The sequence below is a fragment of the Desmodus rotundus genome, chromosome 7 (assembly GCF_022682495.2).
Source record: "Desmodus rotundus isolate HL8 chromosome 7, HLdesRot8A.1, whole genome shotgun sequence".
Classification (NCBI taxonomy): Eukaryota; Metazoa; Chordata; class Mammalia; order Chiroptera; family Phyllostomidae; genus Desmodus; species Desmodus rotundus.
Window position 1 is genome coordinate 77,337,286 of NC_071393.1, and position 17,290 is coordinate 77,354,575.

Here is a 17,290-nt window from a genome sequence, read left to right on the forward strand (position 1 = left end):
GGACTCTTACAGATGATTCTGAAACTCCTGTGAAGGTGGAAATAGACTGACAGCAGGTGATCTTCATTATAAAGAATGGCAATAAATGTATTTATTCCCAGGGTGAGGATAAACAAATATAAGGTGGTCGGTACAGTTATTGTTTCAGAAATAGATATATTTCAGGTCCTAGGCAACTTATACTACATTTTGCAAATTACTATTAGTTCTTCCTTATTCTCTGCGGATGTAGCCTACAAAGGAAAGGGGATTGTGGGATTGTTTGCTCCAAGAATGATGGCTACATTGACTGTACCAGAATCACTTGGATGCTTCTTTAAAAATGCAGATTCCTAGGGACCTCTTAAAGAGATTCTAAATAACAGGTTTGGCCATGGTCCAGAAATCTATTTAAATCATTAATCATAGTGACTCTGATCTCTCTAAAGTCTGAAGAACCCTAGGTTAAGGTATTGTAGAACAAAAAGGCTTTGCACTACTGACTTTGTAGAAAAGCCTTGTTAATTGATTTTTATGGTAACTACCATATCACACTCAATGGCAGAAGCAGTCCACTTGGGTCCTTTAACCATTCTTTGCAATTACTTTTTAACCTCCTGGATACACGCACTACCCTAGGTCTAATTATAAACCAGACACAGTTGGTCATGTAGAGCCTTGAGAGGTTACTCCAATTAAGAGATGAGAGAAATAGTGCATGTAGTTCATTGCGAGAGACAAAGATGCATTAGCTGAAATGTAAGAAGTAAGCCTACATGCTTCGGTGTGAGAAAAGTAGTTGAACTCAGTAAGTATCAGTTGAGTTCCAGTCAAAGACAGCGTGAGTTCTTAGGAGGGAGTGGTCAGGAGTGTTATCACTAAGGTCAAGGAGAAAGAGGACTGAAAGTTTAGGACTGAAGTAGGTCCTCATCTGTAAGAATGTTATTGCTGTGCAGGCTCAGAGAGTGAGCCAAGATGGCGGTGCCCATGGATCTGGAGTTGAAAAAGGCCTTCACAGAGCTTCAAGCCAAAGTCATTGACACTCAACAAAAGGTGAAGCTTGCAGACATACAGACTGAACAGCTAAACAGAACGAAAAAGCATGCCCATCTTACAGATACAGAGATTATGACTTTGGTAGATGAGACTAACATGTGTGAAGGTGTAGGAAGAATGTTTATTCTTCAGTCCAAAGAGATAATTCACAATCAGCTGTTAGAGAAACAGAAAATAGCAGAAGAAAAAATTAAAGAATTGAAACAGAAAAAATCCTACCTGGAGCGCAGTGTGAAGGAAGCTGAGGACAACATCCGGGAGATGCTGATGACCTGAAGGACATAGTAGGAAGCTTCTAGGGAGAACTTCTCATACTGACCCCTACCATTCCTGGCAAGGACTAGGGGCTCATGCAGGAAAATGGCCTCTGCTTTACCCTGATGGACGTTTTATCTGGATGGTCTGGTAACCCTAAGTTTTCTACATCACCCTGCACCCCTATCAAATCCCAACCCCACACACGGTCTTTATCCCAGCTCTGCCTGCCACCCCTGCCTACAATACTCCCCTCCCTGTGGGGGTGAGTCATGAACTCCCAAGAGAGAGAAGATGGGAGCCAGGACAGATAGGGGCACTCTGCCCACACCCCCTGCGAGCCATGCTGGTCAGACCAATAACATGCATCTATGCCGCTCAAAAAAAAAAAAAAAAGAATGTTATTGCTGGTAAACAGATCTGGCATTCAATGGAAATGAAAGCTAAATTTAAAAGGCCATGGATAAATCAGGGTAAGGAAATGAAAATCTCATAAACAGACTACTCTTTGATGGGAAAAGTAAAGGAAGAAGTTAACCTAGCCCGGACAAAAGCTCCTTTTTGTTTGCTTGAGGATGAGAGCCTTTTCAGGAACTCCCCAAGCAGACTTCATTCTATTCTGCAGAACAAAAAAGTAGGATTTCAAAGGTACTCTGTAAATTCAAAAGGTTTTCCAGTCCACAGCCAACCCACCCCACTACCCAAAGGGATGGTTAGAGCTAGACTTAGGGTTTCACTGACTCACTTGGGAATTACTTAGACAAGTAATTGAAGAAAGAAATTGACCATGCTCCCAGCTGTCCACAGAGTAAACAAATCTGAAAAGCTCACCAATCCAAACCCTTTGGTTAAAGGCTTGGAATGGAGAAGGGAAATGGATAAAAGGAGATGACAATTTTGAAACAAAAGCTTTGCCTACACTCATATCCCCAGAATCTAGGATGGGGAAAAAGGGAACTCTGGCAATTATAGTTGGGAGATTTTTCCTTCTGTTACCAAAGAAAGACATGCTAGGACAAGAAGATACAATGAACAATCAGGAAGAAAAACCTCTTTGTGGCTGATATACTAGATGTATTGTCCTCACGTCATTTACCATAACATAAGTATAGCCTTGGAAATACAGCCGGCTCGGGTGTGCACTTGACTCATCAGTTGCAACAGTGCTAGTCTCCAAGGCCTTGTAAGACCTCAGAAGACCTTGTCAAGTCAACACAGAATGAGCTCTGTCAGAGTCCAAAGTTTCTCCACAAAGAGAGAAAATAGGAATTAAATATTAATTAAGTAACCACAAGATACAGGGTACTTTTACAAAGGAACAAAATCCTATTCAAATTGTGAAGCAGTTTTACAGAATAGTTTTGGTTAGACATTCTGTACAACAGTCTTTGGCCTTTTATCTCCCCTCATAACATGCATTTTTCAAACTTTTTAGTATTCAAGTTATCACTCTCACTGCTGAGATGGAGACAAATGGATAGATAGCTCAAACAGCTTTATTTAGATATAACTCACAAACTATATAACACTCATTTAAACAAATAATTCATTTAAAGTATACAATTTCAGTGAGTTTCAGTATATACAAAGGCTTTTCCAACCTTTGCCACAAAAAAATTTTAGAACATTTTCATCATCCCCAAAAGCAGCTTCACAACCTATTCCCAGTCACTCCCCATTTCCCACCTCCCATTTCCCTCAGCTCTTCAACACTCCTTTCTATCTCCATAAATTTGCCTATACTGAACATTTTATACACATAGAATCACACAATACGTAGTGTTTGTGACTAGTTTCTCTCATTTAGCATGTATTCAAGGCTCATGCATGTTGCAACATATATATATATATATATATATATATATATTTTTTTTTTATTGCTACAGAATATTCCCTTGTATGGATATACCACCTTCTATTTACCCACTCCTCAGTTGATGGGCATTTGAGTTATTTCCACTTTTTGGCTATTATGAATAACGTTGCTGAAAGTTTAATATTGGTACCATATGTAGTAGTCAAGAGCTTCTAACTCAAATTATTTCCACGTTCTGAAAAGCAAAGTTTCTTCAAAACAAATGTGCCAGTTGTAATAAACTGTCAGAGTTAGATTTAAATGACTGCAAAAAAAATAATAATGCAGATTTGGTAAAGTGTTTTGTCATTTGTGGTGGAGTGAAGATTCATCTTTCCATTATTTATTTTGTTGCCTGTCACTGTTTCTTTCCTGTCAATCCTGCTTAGCTCTAGCAGTTTTCAATTTAGCCTTTCAAGAAATGGAAATAGTTTTTACATTCATTAGCTTTAACAAGGAAACACATTATCATTACTGCCCATTATAACTAAATGGATGGTGAATATTTACCACATACTTCCCTCCTATTAAGCTTATTACCGTGTTTTAAAAGTGATGATTAAATTGTTTTACAAAAAAAAATAAAGTTAAATGTTTTCCTATGAAAGACCATGACCTTGCAAACATGTTTCTCAATTAGGGGTAATACAACTTATTTTTAATAAGTTAAGTTGTAATAAATATTATTTTCCATCTATTTTTTCAAGGTATTACAAGCCTAGAAGTAACCAAGATCTATAAGCAGACATTAAAAGATTTAAGCCCCAGGTGGTGTGTCTCAGTGGATTGAGTGCCAGCCTGTGAACCAAAGCATCACTGGTTTGATTCCCAATCAGGGCACATGCCTGGGTTGCAGGCCAGGTCCCCAGTTGGGGGTGTGCAAGAGGCAACCACACACTGATGTTTCTCTCCCCATCTTTCTCCCTCCTTTTCCCTCTTTCTAAAAATAAATAAATTAAATATTTTAAAAAAGATATTAAGTACTTGATTTTAAAGCCAAAACAAAAATCAATATATAAACAATACAAAACAGAGAACACAGCGAAAGGTCCGTGGTATAAAAGACAGAAAAACAAAGTTAAATCATGATATAGAACAAGCTTATTTTATACACATTCACTGCAGAAGTCTTTGAATTTCCACATATAACCACGTACAGGGCTGTGACCCAATTTACACATATGCCTCATAACCTGCCTTTGGAGCTCCTAAGGGTTTATTTTCACAGAAGCCTATCAAGAGCCCATTTGCTGTCTATCAACAAATGTTAATAGAAGGGCTTTATTTTTATACTATAAGTCAGTCTTAATTTTATTATCTCAGTTGTATGTATAAAAGCTCTATGCATCTCAACACAGGATCTTACTTTATTGAGGTATAACTCACACAACTAGAAACCTCACCCCTTTGTAACGCAAAATGCAGTTTCTGGCACATTCAGAGCTAGTTTTAATTTTTGAGAACAGTATTATAACCAGCTGTTCTCATCTCAGATCTTACCCTTTCTCCTTTTCTTTTATACAGACAGGTGCTATAGCATGCTGGGAAAGAGTGCTGAGTCCAGAGCAAGGCTGACTTGAACTTGAATTTCATTTCATTGTCTAGACAGCTATGTTTCCTTAATCTCTTTCACCTTTCATTTTCTTATATGGAAAATAAGGATGTATATAAAGTATTGATATATGTGAAATATTTAGAAGTAAATCTGCATTCAATAATTAATAATATTATTTTAATAAACCAAATTTGTCATGTATAGAAAAAAGCAATAAAACCAAGTATGTGCTAAAAAAGAAAAAAAAGGTGAAGCTTCCTTTCCTTCTAAGGATGGAGTCCAAACTCCTAACCAACCAAAAATGGCTAAGCTCTGTTCCCTGGCATCTCTCTAGTCTCATCTCCACTCCTCCCCAAGGCCCACCCTCACACAGTAACACAGACCTGTTTGTGTTTACATTGCACTCTTCCTTGTTTGCATTCCTTTGCTCCTGCTCCTTCTTCAAGAATGCCTCCTACCAGTCCTTCACCTAGCGAACTCCTTGTGATCTTTAAAATCAGTGGTTCAACGGTCATCTCCTCTAGGACTATGCTTAACAGATATGGCTCCAACTCTCACTGCTCCCTCCTACCACCAGCACTACGACCACAATGAGTTAGGTAGCCCTCCCTCTGGGTTCCCACGATGCATAGCATCTCTGCACTTACCACATCCAACGCTACTTATTCTTTGAGGAGTCTGTCTTCTTCCCTGAATTGTGAGATTTTTATAAAACTTTGCTGTACTGAGGTATAATTGACATAAAATTTTTAAGATATTTAAAGTGAACATCATGGTGGTTTGATATACATTATGAAAGGATTCCCCCCATCCAGTTAATTAACACATCCATCACTTCACAGATTTATTCTTCTTTTTGGTGAAAACATTTAAATTCTACTCTCTTAGCAAATTTCAACTATACTATACAGTGTTATGAACTATTGTCACCATATTTTACATTAGATCCTCAGGCCTTATTCATCTGACACCTGAAAGGTTGTATGTAGCCTGTTACCAACATCTCCCTATTTAAACTGTGAGATCTTTTGAAGGAAGGTTCTGCCATTTATTCCAAGGTACCAGAACTCTGCCTGAAAATAGAAAAGCGCTTAATCAATGTTTGCTGATAGGAGAGGACATATCAGCCATTCTCAGGATCCCTTTACATCACTAAAAATAATTAAGGATTTAAAGAGCTCTTGTTTATGTGGATTATATCTATTAATATCTACTTTATTAGATATTACAACTAAGAACTTTGTGAAATTATGTTTTAATTCAAGAGAGTATGAAAGGGAAATAATACCTAGCATTATTATGAAAATAGCTGTGACTCCAAGAACTTTCTGAAAGGGTGTCAGGGACCCCCAAGAGTCCCAGAAAACAATAGAATGATATTGTCAGGGAGAGGGGGTTGTATTTGTTTTTTAAATTATAAAATATATTTTCATTCATATGAAAGTTAAAGTATTTGGGAAGGGTGATGGGCAAATGAAAAGACATAAGATGGGAATGGAGATATAACCTTAGCCAAAGCTGCAGAAAATTGCTGGGGACAGGCTAGCAAAGAAAAGGAAGAGTAGCAATAAAGCACCAGCACCAGTCTTAGGAGAAACAAAAAAAGCTGAAAGCACTTCTGCACAAAGAAAATCAAAACCAAGAATGACACTGAAGACCAAAACTTTTATCAAAATCTTAAATAGAAATTGATCTTTTAGGTATAAAATGCACCATTCTGACAATCCTACCCCATCCTACTCGTCTTTTTGTCATTCTCAATGCGCATGTGCACCGTTTTGTCTCTTCCCTCCTGCTTCAGAAGTCTATTTTCTCTTGCTTTGCAGTCACTTGTTGAAAAAATCTGCTCAAATGTTATGTGATTAGAGGGAAAAAAAAGCGGCTAGCTCTGATAAAGTTGCATAATTGAAATCTGACCGATAAATTTTTTAACATTCTATTAGATTATAAAAAATGATAATGAGATTTTTAAAATAGGAATGTTGAAGTTATTTTTACATGCTGAAAATACATTAAAAATTAGTGTCCTTAAAATATGCTGCAAGAAGGTCAGGGTTGGAATAATATGGACTTGGTTATAGTGCTACGGTAGTAGGTGATATAAATTACTTCTTTAATGTTGTCAAATCATCCTTTCTACAGCAAAAAACCCATGCAAATATGACAATTAGCTCTCAACTTACATCTGCCTTTGATCCATTCTACAACCTTCTCAGGGATATACAATTGGTTTGTATTTTGTTACAGAGTAACATGTGCTGAGGTAAAAACTCAAGCTACAGACCCAACACAGGCAAATTAGAGGCCCAGGCATAATACAGTCTGCAGACTGTCTGTATAGCTCTCAGACTAAACAGCCTTTACATTTTTTAAAGTATGTAAAAACAAAACCATCAAAAAAATATATATGCTAGGAAAAAAAGCTGTATGTGGCCTGTAAAGGCAAAAATATTTACAGTCTGGCCTTGACAAAACAAAATTTGCCAATGCCAGACATACTGCATTTATCACAATGTCTGTCCCATAATACATGAAAATTCCATCTTTAATTGTCTGAAGAAACTCCACACTGTTTCCATAGTGGTTGCACCAATGTGCATTCCTACCAACAATTGCTGTATAGAAGCTTTTTAGTTAGATATGGTCCCACTTGCTTATTTTTGCTTTCGTTGCCCGTGCTTTTGGTGTCAGCCATAAAGTCACTGCCAAGACCAATATTGTGAAACTCTCTCCCAATGTTTTTCTTCTAGCAGTTTTACAGTTTCAAATCTTACATTTACTGTATTTTGCCGTGTATAATGTGCACTTTTTTCCCCCAATTTTTGAGGGAAAAATAAGGATGCACATTAAACATGGGTAGTACTAATTCTGTATCTATATAAATGTTTTTAATTCTTTTATTTATTCTTATGTCTTAAAAGTGTAACTCTAGAAAGCAATCACAGTATCTGCATGTAAAATAATACCTGGAATACGATAATCGGTTTTGTTTCTAAGTATAAATAAAAATTGAATTAAAAATTAAAACAGAAGATTTTTTCCCTGAAAGTTTAGGCCAATAACATGGGCGGACATTATACACAGGAGCGCATTACACACAGCAAAATACAGCAAGTCTTAAATCCATTTTGAGTTGTTTTTGTGTATAGTTTAAGGTAAGGGTATTGAATTTTGTCAAACTCTTTTTCTGCATCTATTGAGGCAACCATGTGATTTTTATCCGGTATTGTGCTAATGTGATATCACATTAATTGATTTTTGTATGTTGAACCATCCTTGTAGCTCAGGGATAAATCCCCCTTGGTCATGCTATACAATCCTTTTTTTTTTTTTTTTTTTTCAATTTTCATTTGAGGATGTGTTCATTGATTTTAGGGAGAGGGGAAGGGAGAGAGAGAGGGTGGGGAGAGAAACATTGATGTAAGAGAGAAACATCGATTGGCTGCCTCCCATACACTCCTGGACAGGGGATAGAACCTGCAACCTAGCTATGTGCCCTGATGAGAAATCCAACCTGTGACCTTTCCATGTTCAGGGCGACACTCCAACCAACTGAGCCACCCTGGTCAGGGCTTATCTGATTGTTTAATGTATAGTATGTTCTCACTTAATGTCTTTGATAGGTTCTTAGAACTGTGACAAAACAACATATAACAAAACATATTTTACAATAGGCTAACTGATATAAACAGGAGTTCCCACGCAGCAATATTTTTGCCAATATATCCTCAAGGGCAAGGGAAATAAAGAAAAGAGTAAACAAAGGGGACAACTTAAAAAGTTTTTGCACAGCTAAAGAAAACATCATCAAAATGAAAAGGGAACTCACCGTATTATGGGAAAACATATTTGCCAATGATACCTTAGACAAGGGTTTGATCTCCAAAATATATAAAGAATTCATATGACTCAACACCAAGAAGACAAACGATCCAATTAAAAAATGGGCAAAGGACTTGAACAGACACTTCTCCAAGGAGGGCATACAGAGGGCCCACAGACATATGAAAAGATGCTCAGCATCACTAGCCATCAGAGATGCAAATTAAAACCACAATGAAATGCCACCTCCCACTGGTCAAAATGGCCAACATAAACAAAGAGCAAGTGCTGGTGAGGTTGTGAAGAAAAGGGAATCTTAGTGTACTTTTGGTAGGAATGCAGACTGGTGCAGCCACTGTGGAAAACAGTATGGAATTTCCTCAAAAAATTAAAAATGGAACTGCCTTTTGACTCAGTGATTCCACCGTTGGGATTATACCCTAAGAATCCTGAAACACCAATTCAAAAGAACCTATGCACCCCAATGTTCATAGCAGCGTTATTTACAATGGCCAAGTGCTGGAAACCACCTATGTGCCCATCAGTAAATGAGTTGATCAAAAAACTGTGGTACATTTACACAATGGAATACTATGCAGCAGAAGGAAAGAAGGAACTCCTACCTTTCACAACAGCATGGATGGAACTGAAGAGTATTATGCTAAGTGAGATAAGCCAGGAGGCAAAAAACAAATACCCTACGATCTCATGTACAAGAGGAACCTAATCAACAAAACAAACAAGCAAAATATAACCAGAGGCATGGAAACAAGGAACAGAATAACAGCAACCAGAGGGGAGGGTGGAGGGGGATAAGGCAGGAAAGAAGGGGAAGGGTCTAATCAATGAACAGGTATAAATAACCCATGGACATGGACAACAGAGTATGGATTGATTGTGGGAGTGGGGAGTGAGCAGGGCTGGGAGAGCAACGAGGGAAAATTGGGACAATTGTAATAGAACAACAATAAAAAAAAAGCTACCTAATTACTAAAATTAAAAAAAAAATACTGAACTATAATGTGAAAAAACACAAGAGTTAAGTTCCTACATCATCTCACGAAAGTTACAATAAAACAACACTGAATGAAACAACATTATTTGAGGACCTGCTATACCGTTGGATACAGTGTGCTGGTATTGTGTTAAGGATTTTTGTACCTACACTCATCATGGATATTGATCTGTAGTTTTCTTGTTGTATATACAAGTATCTGGCTTTGGTATCAGGGTAATGCTGGCCTCAAAAAATGAGTTTCAAAGTGTTTTCTCCTCAATATTTTTGGAAGAGTTTGAGAAGGATTGGCTAAAATAACTCTTCTTTAAATATTGGTAGAATTCACCAGTGAAGCCCTCTGGCCCTGGGCTTTTCTTTATTGAGAGTATTGATTACTGACTCAATCTCCTTACTAGTTACAGGTTTGTTCAGACTTTCTATTTCTTCACGGGTTAAGTCTTGGTAGGCTGTACATTTCTAGGAATTCATCCAGTTATTCTTGGTTATCCAGTGTTGGCATAGTAGTAATCCCTTATGATCCTTTTTATTTCTGTGGCATCAGTTGTAATGTCTCCTCTTTCATTTCTTTTTTTCTTAGTCTAGCTAAGGGTGTTTCAAGTTTATCTTTTTTTAAAAACCTATGGTTTTGTTGATTTCTTCTATCACTTTTCTTACTTATTTCTGCTCTAATCTATGTAATTTACTTTCTTCTGCAAACTTTGAGCTTTGTTCTTTTTTCCAGGTCCTTGAGGTGTAAGGTTATGTTGTTTCAGATCTTTCTTTTTTAATGTAAGCATTTATCACAATAAACTTCCCTGTTAGTACTGTTTTTGCTGCATCCCATAAGTTTTGGTATGTTGGCTTTTGTTTTCTTTTGTCTTAAGATGTTTTTTAACTTCATTTTTTATTTCTTCCTTAACCAATGATTGTTCAAGAGTCTGTTAATTTCCACATACTGTGAATTTTCCAGTTTTCCTTCTAGTATTGATTTCTACTTTTACTCCACTGTGATCAGCATATATACTTGTTATGATTTCAATCTTCTTAGATGTTTTAAGACTTCATTTGTAACCCAATATGTGGTCTATCCTGGAGAAAGTTCTGTTTGTGTTTGGGGAGAATTCTGCTGCTGTTGCATGGAGAGTTCTGTATATGAGGGGGACCCCCAAAATTCTGGAATTTATTAAAAATTGTGTATTTATTCTTACATGTTTAAACCTCAGTCACATTCAAAATACTTTCCATTTGATGCAATACACCTACTGAGATGTTTTTCCACTGCTCAAAACAGTTTTTGAACTTGTCGATTTTGATGCCTTTTAGTGCTCCTGCCTTTTTTTTTGTTTTACCTCTTCCACATCTGCAAAACATTTGAGGATGTTTTTCATCCAGGGAAACAAACAAAAAAGTTGCTCAGAGCAAGATCAGGTGAGTTGGGAGGGTGGGGCACAGGGATCATCCCAGTTTTTTTGTCAAAAACTGCTAAATACTCAGCATGGTATGGGCAGGTGTGTTCATAAATCATCCATCATGAAATGGACAAATGTGTTGAAAGTATCTTAAAAAAAAAATCACTGAAGCCAAACAGAGCCTCTTACACCACCACCAGCTGGTACAGTGATACAGATGGGTTCCTAGAACACTCACCGAGTAGAGGAAGCTTGTACCACAAGGGGCCCGCCCTCCAGAAGATAATTCCAGGGGTTTTGGGGCCCCCCTCATATGTCTGTCAGTTCCATTTGGTCTTAAAGTGTGGTCCAAGTCCAACATTTCCTTGTTGATTTTCATTCTGGATGTTTTCTATTCATTACTGAAAGTAGAATATTGAAGTCTCCTACTATTATTGCTGCCTATTTCTCCCTTCAGTTATGTCACTGTTTACTTTCTGTATTTAGGTGTTCTGTTGTTAGATGCATGTATAATTGTTCTATCTCCCTGGTGGACTGACACTTTATCATTTTATAATATTCTTCTCTGCTTCCTGTAACAGTTTTTCACTGAAAGGCTATTCTGGACTGACACTTAAAGTTTATCCTTTCAGCACTTTCAAGAGTGCTGTCTTTGGGCTTGCAAGGTTTCTGATGAGAGGTCTACTCTGATTAGCATCTTTGTTCCTCTGTGTCTTTTTTCTTTTGCTGACTTCTAGATTTTCACTTTACCTTTAGCTTTCAGAAATTTGAATACGATATGTCTAGATAGGGATGTGTGTATTGTGTTTGGCATTTATCCTACATGGAATTTTTCTGAGCTTTTTTGGGTTAGTTATTTGATGTCCTTTATTTCCTTATTTTTGGAAAACTCTCAGCTACATGTCTTCTAATATTTCTTCTGCCCATTCTCTCTGTCTTTTCTTCTGTGATTCCAATTATATGTACATTATTGTTGTCTTTGAACTGCTGGATGCTCTGCTCTGTTTGGCAGTGTTTTTTCATCTACTCTTTTGTTCTCTTTGTGTTTTATTTGGGTTGGCCAAAAAGTTCATTCAGTTTTTTTTCCTGTACGATGACTCCAATGGTGCTTAGTTGTCTTTAACATCATTCAAAACAAATTTGTTAGATTGTATTGTGACAGCTGTCATATCAGTGTGCATCTAAAAAAAACCATCAAAATTGGTAAATTGTTGTGCAGCCATTTTAATATTGAAATGGAAGAAAATAAGCAACATTTTGGCATATTATGCTTTATTATTTCAAGAAAGGTAAAAATGCAACTGCAATGAAAAATAAGATTTGTGCAGTGTATGGAGGAGGTGTTGTGACTGAATGAACGTGTTGAAAGTGGCTTGTGAAGTTTCATGCTGGAGATTTCTCAGTGGATGATGCTACATGGTCAGTTAGGCCATTTGAAGTTGACAGCAATCAAATAGACATTAATTGAGAACCATCGACATTATACCACACGAGAGACAGCTGACATACTCAAAATACTGAACTCAATAAAGTTATTGGTGAAAATGAAAAATGTTTCTTTTATTAAGAACAATCTAACAATAGCCAGGGGGGAGTGGGGTGGGGAGAGTGGGAAGAGAGGATTACAGGAACTACTATAAAGGACACATGGACAAAATCAAGGGGGAGGGTGGAGGTGGGGGAGGGAGGTGGGTTCAGCTGGGGTGGGGTGGAGGGATGGGGAGAAAAGGCATACAACTGTAATTGAATAACAATAAAAATTTAAAAAAATGTGTCTTTTATTTTACAGAAAAAAACTAAATGGACTTTTTGGCCAACCCAATAGTTTGGGTAATTTCTATTGATTATCTTCAAGTTTACTGATTCTTTCCTCAGCTGTGGCAAGTCTATTAATGACATGAAAGGCATTCTTTATCACTATTACTGTTTTAAATGGTTACCACTGCTATTTGGTGCTTCTTATAGTTCCATCTCTTTGTTGAAACTCCCTATCTGTTCATGCATGTTGTCTATCTTTTCCACTGAATCCTCTAACACAGCAGTCCCCAGCCTTTTTGGTGCCAGGGACTGGTTTCGTGGAAGACAATTTTTCCACAGGCCAGGGGTGGGAGGAGACACCAGGAGACTGGAGGCCAAACTCAGGCAAAGCTTTGCTTGCCTGCCGCTCACCTCCTGCTGTGCAGTCCAGTTCCTAACAGGTCATGGACTGGTACGAGTCCACAGCACGGGGTTGGAGACCTCTGCTTAACATACTAACTATACTCATTTTAAACTCCCTGTATGATGTTTTGAACATCTGGGTCAGTCCTAAGTCTTGTTCTGTTGATTGCTTTGTCTCTTGAGAGAGGGCTGGTTCTTCTTGCTTTTTGTGTGTCCTACAATATTTTTACTCTATATGTCATGTAAGAGACCTATAATGGTCTGGGCCTCAGATGGTTTAACCTTTACCCCCATAGGTAGATGGTGTTTTATTTCCTTTTCTCCCCAGCCAGCTGGGTTTCCATCTGTACCTTAGGGTGCAACACAATTTGCTGTTCTTCTTCAAAGGAATAAAGGCTTTTTTCCTTAGAGAAAGGTACAGGTAGAGCATTGTGTCTTTCCCACAGCTGCAGCTGATTCCCTCTCTACTCCTGCAGAACCAAGGGAAAATTTGGTCTCCCACTCTGTCCCCAAACTTTCTAAAGAATTTCCAAAAAAGAACCTTGAATATGAATTATAAGTAGGTACAAACACTATTTGTGTCTGCAGCTCCTAAGAGTTCTTTTTTAAATATATTTTATTGATTACGCTGTTACAGTTGTCCCAATTTTTCCCCCTTTGCCCCCTCCACCTAGTACACCCAATTCCCTTCAGCTTACTCCTCCCCTTAGTTCATGTCCATGGATCATGCATATAAATTCCTTAGCTACTCCATTACCTATGCTGTTCTTAACACCCCCTGTCTATTCTGTAGACACCAATTTGTACTTCTTAATCTCTGCATCTTTCCCCCGATTCTCCTCCTTTCCCATCCCAGCTGATAACCTTCCAAATGATCTCCATATCTATGATTATGTTTCTGTTCTGCTTGTTTGCTGAGGTTGTTTTTTAGATTCAATTGTTGACAGTTACAAACTTATTACCCCTTTAATGTTCATAGTTTTGATGTTCTTTTTCTTAGTAAGTCCCTTTAACATGTCATGTAATAATGGCTTGGTGATGATGAACTCCTTTAGCTTTACCTTGTCTGGGAAGCACTTTATCTGCCCCTCCATCCTAAATGATAGATTTGCCGGATAGAGTAATCTAGCTTGTAGGTCCTTGCTTTTCATGGCTTTGAATACTTCCTGCCAGTCCTTTCTAGCCTGCAACATTACTTTTGAGAAATCAGCTGACAGTCTTATGGGAACTCCTTTGTAGGGAATAACTGCTTTTCACTTGCAGCTTTTAAGAGTCTCTCTTTACCTTTAACCTTTGGCATTTTCATTATGATGTGTCTTGGTGTGGTCCTCTTTGTGTCCATCTTGTTTGGGGTTCTCTGTGCTTCCTGGACTTGTATGTCTATTTCCTTCACCAAATTAGGGAAGTTTTCTTTCATGATTTTTTCAAGTAAGTTTTCATCTTCTTTCTTGCACTTTCTCTTCTCCTTCCAGCACCCCTATGATTTGAATGTTGGTATGTTTATAGATGTCCCAGAGGCTCCTTAGCCTATCCTTCTTGCTGTTCTGATTGAATGTTTTTTTCTTCCTTATGTTCCAAATCAATGATTTGATTCTTGGCTTCATCATGCACTCCGCTATTGGTTCCCTGTAAGTTTTTATTTCTCTTAGTGTAACTTTCATTTCTGCCTTGGTCTTTTTTATGCTGTTCAAGTACCCAGTAAGTTCCTTGCACATCCTAACAACCTGATAGATTGCTTATCTCCATTTTGTTTAGTTCTTTTTCTGGAGTTTTGTTCTGTTCTTTCATTTGGGCCATATTTCTTTGTCTCCTCAAGTTGGCAGCCTCCCTGTGTTTCTTTCTATATATTAGGTAGAGCTGCTTTGACTCCTTGTCTTTGTAGCATGACCTACTGTAGAAACCACACTAAGCTGGAATGGGTAGAACCTTAGGTTATTGCCTGGGCGGGGCAACCTGTGTGAACCAGGCTGATGGAGTCTCTGATATGATGTCACCACTCCGTGGCTCTGTGTGGGGGAAGGCTGAGAGAGAGAACAATGCCGCTGCCTGGCCTTTAGAGTTTGTCTGGGAGGAAGCTGCCCCGGGCACTTGCCCTGATGCCAGACACTTCCATTTCTCCCTATATGACACTGGTGCCCTTCCAGCTACTGCTTCAGTGCTGGAGTCCAGAGGGAGTGAATTGACCTGAGTCCTAAGTCCATTGTGTGTCATTTAAGATGAGACACCTTAGAATCCTGCTGTTTCTTGTGGTGCCCCAACCCCCACTGGTTTTTACAGCAGAAGTTATAGGGACTCATCTTCCTGGCCCTGGAGCCCTGGGCTTGGTGGTCTGGTATGGGGCTAGGATACCTCATTCCCGAGGTATCCCTCCCAATTTTTATCCAGCACATGGAGTTGTGGGACTGCCATTCTGCATCTCCGCACCTCCCCTCACATCTCCACATCTGTGCTGTTCCTACCCATCTGGATGAATGTGATTTCTTTAATTCCTTGGTTGTCAGACTTCCATGAAGCTTGATTTTCTGATGATTCTGGGTGACAGTGGTTCTGTAGTCTAGTTGTAATTTTTGGTGTAGTTGGGCGAGGAGGCAAGGCATGTTTACCTATGCTTCCATCTTGACCGGAAGTCACCCTGCAACTCCTAAAAATCTATACTCTCTTCCTATCCCACACTCCACCTTTAATAATTTGTTAACATTTATAGCTGAATTTTTATTCACTTTTATGGTGGCCATCTTCCCATGCTTTGCCACAGATAGCCAGCATTTGCATCCTGTCTTTCCTTGAAGGTGCTTATACATCCCTAGATTTTAGGCCTTGCAACATCAGCTCTCTGATAAGTTCAAGGAACATTATGGTTTTGTATATTACCTGACTTTTTCTTGCTATTGCTGAGAAAGCAACACTCTTTCTAGGTTTCTACACACTATGCATTAGTCTATCTCATCCTGGCTATTCTTGAATATTCTGGTTATGGATAGCTATTATATACTTCATAATTTCCTTTGCTCTTCTAATCTAATCTCTTTTAGAGATATCATGCCCAATGTCATCATGCACCAAGAATAAATTAGCAGCGCAGAGTACTCTATAATTTTACCTACCTTTTGCAGGACTTCATATATTTTACAACTGCAGTACCAACAGTCCTCAATTTACTGTCATTCAACAAAGTAAATCACTCATACAATCCTCTGGCAAAGTTATTCTGCTATTGCTTTAAACAGAGTAAAAGCACAGACCACCTCTTCTTTTCCATTACCACCCATCTCTGGCCTCAATATTTTCTCATTGCTCCTCACATCTCTATCTCATAAAAGCTCAAGGGGTTAGTGTTTTCTAATCCCTTTCATGAATCCAGCCTCCAGTACTTCCTGGCCCTATGATCTTCCTCGGATTATTGAACCTCTCTAAACTTCAGTTTCCTCATTTACAAAATGAAGATAATAGTGTGAGAAATTAAATGAGAAAATGTATTATCTTTGAAAAGTGCTAGGCTATTATTATTGTACTTTTCTGCCATTAATAACTGATTAACTATTAAATTTATAGACAATTGCATAAAGACTCAGGCATCCCTCCTCCTGTCAAGCATATAACCCCTATCATAATGTCACTTTTAAAGGAAAACCAAATTAAACTTAAAAATTATTTCCACTTAAAGTTCCTTTTCCAGGAATGCAACCCAGTGCAAATGAGGTCTCCCTATGCAGTACAAAATATCTTTATTTTCACTGTCATGTATACATATATATGTAGCATACATGTGAGTGTATGTTTCTATATATGTGAGCTTGATGACTGGTGACTGCCCCTGAACATCTGGCCTTCCATCTGCAGCAGGACAGTGCCAGGCACAGTGCTTAGCTCATTTTTTCTTGGACAGACTCCATTACCCACTCATATATTTCACTGACTCTAAAGGAACCAAGCAAATAATCTGATGATTTTGGTAATTTAAAAACTTCCTGCCAGCATGCATTTTCAGCAATAGCCAAAGGTATCACAGAGATCAATTACTCCAGCAAGAACTTGATCGATTTATTCCTCTTAATCTTCAAGTTTCATCCTTTCTATAAACAAAGTCCCTAAGAATATTTTGGCACAGCTACTAGCAGCATCCTTGAGATACTGGGTAGGCATCTCTTTCATAAAAGTAATTCTCAGGCTAAAAAAGACTTAGGAAAATAGGATTTGTAGAC

At 38.1% G+C, this 17,290-nt stretch overlaps 1 protein-coding gene and 1 pseudogene across 5 annotated transcripts in view; one reads left to right on the plus strand and one right to left on the minus strand.

Annotated features, from left to right (window-relative positions):
* Window positions 1-17,290, minus strand: part of FRMD5 (FERM domain containing 5) — a 335,923-nt gene that overhangs the window by 204,224 nt on the left and 114,409 nt on the right. The window lies entirely within an intron of this gene.
* On the plus strand, window positions 955-1,435 carry LOC112311403 (prefoldin subunit 1 pseudogene; annotated as a pseudogene).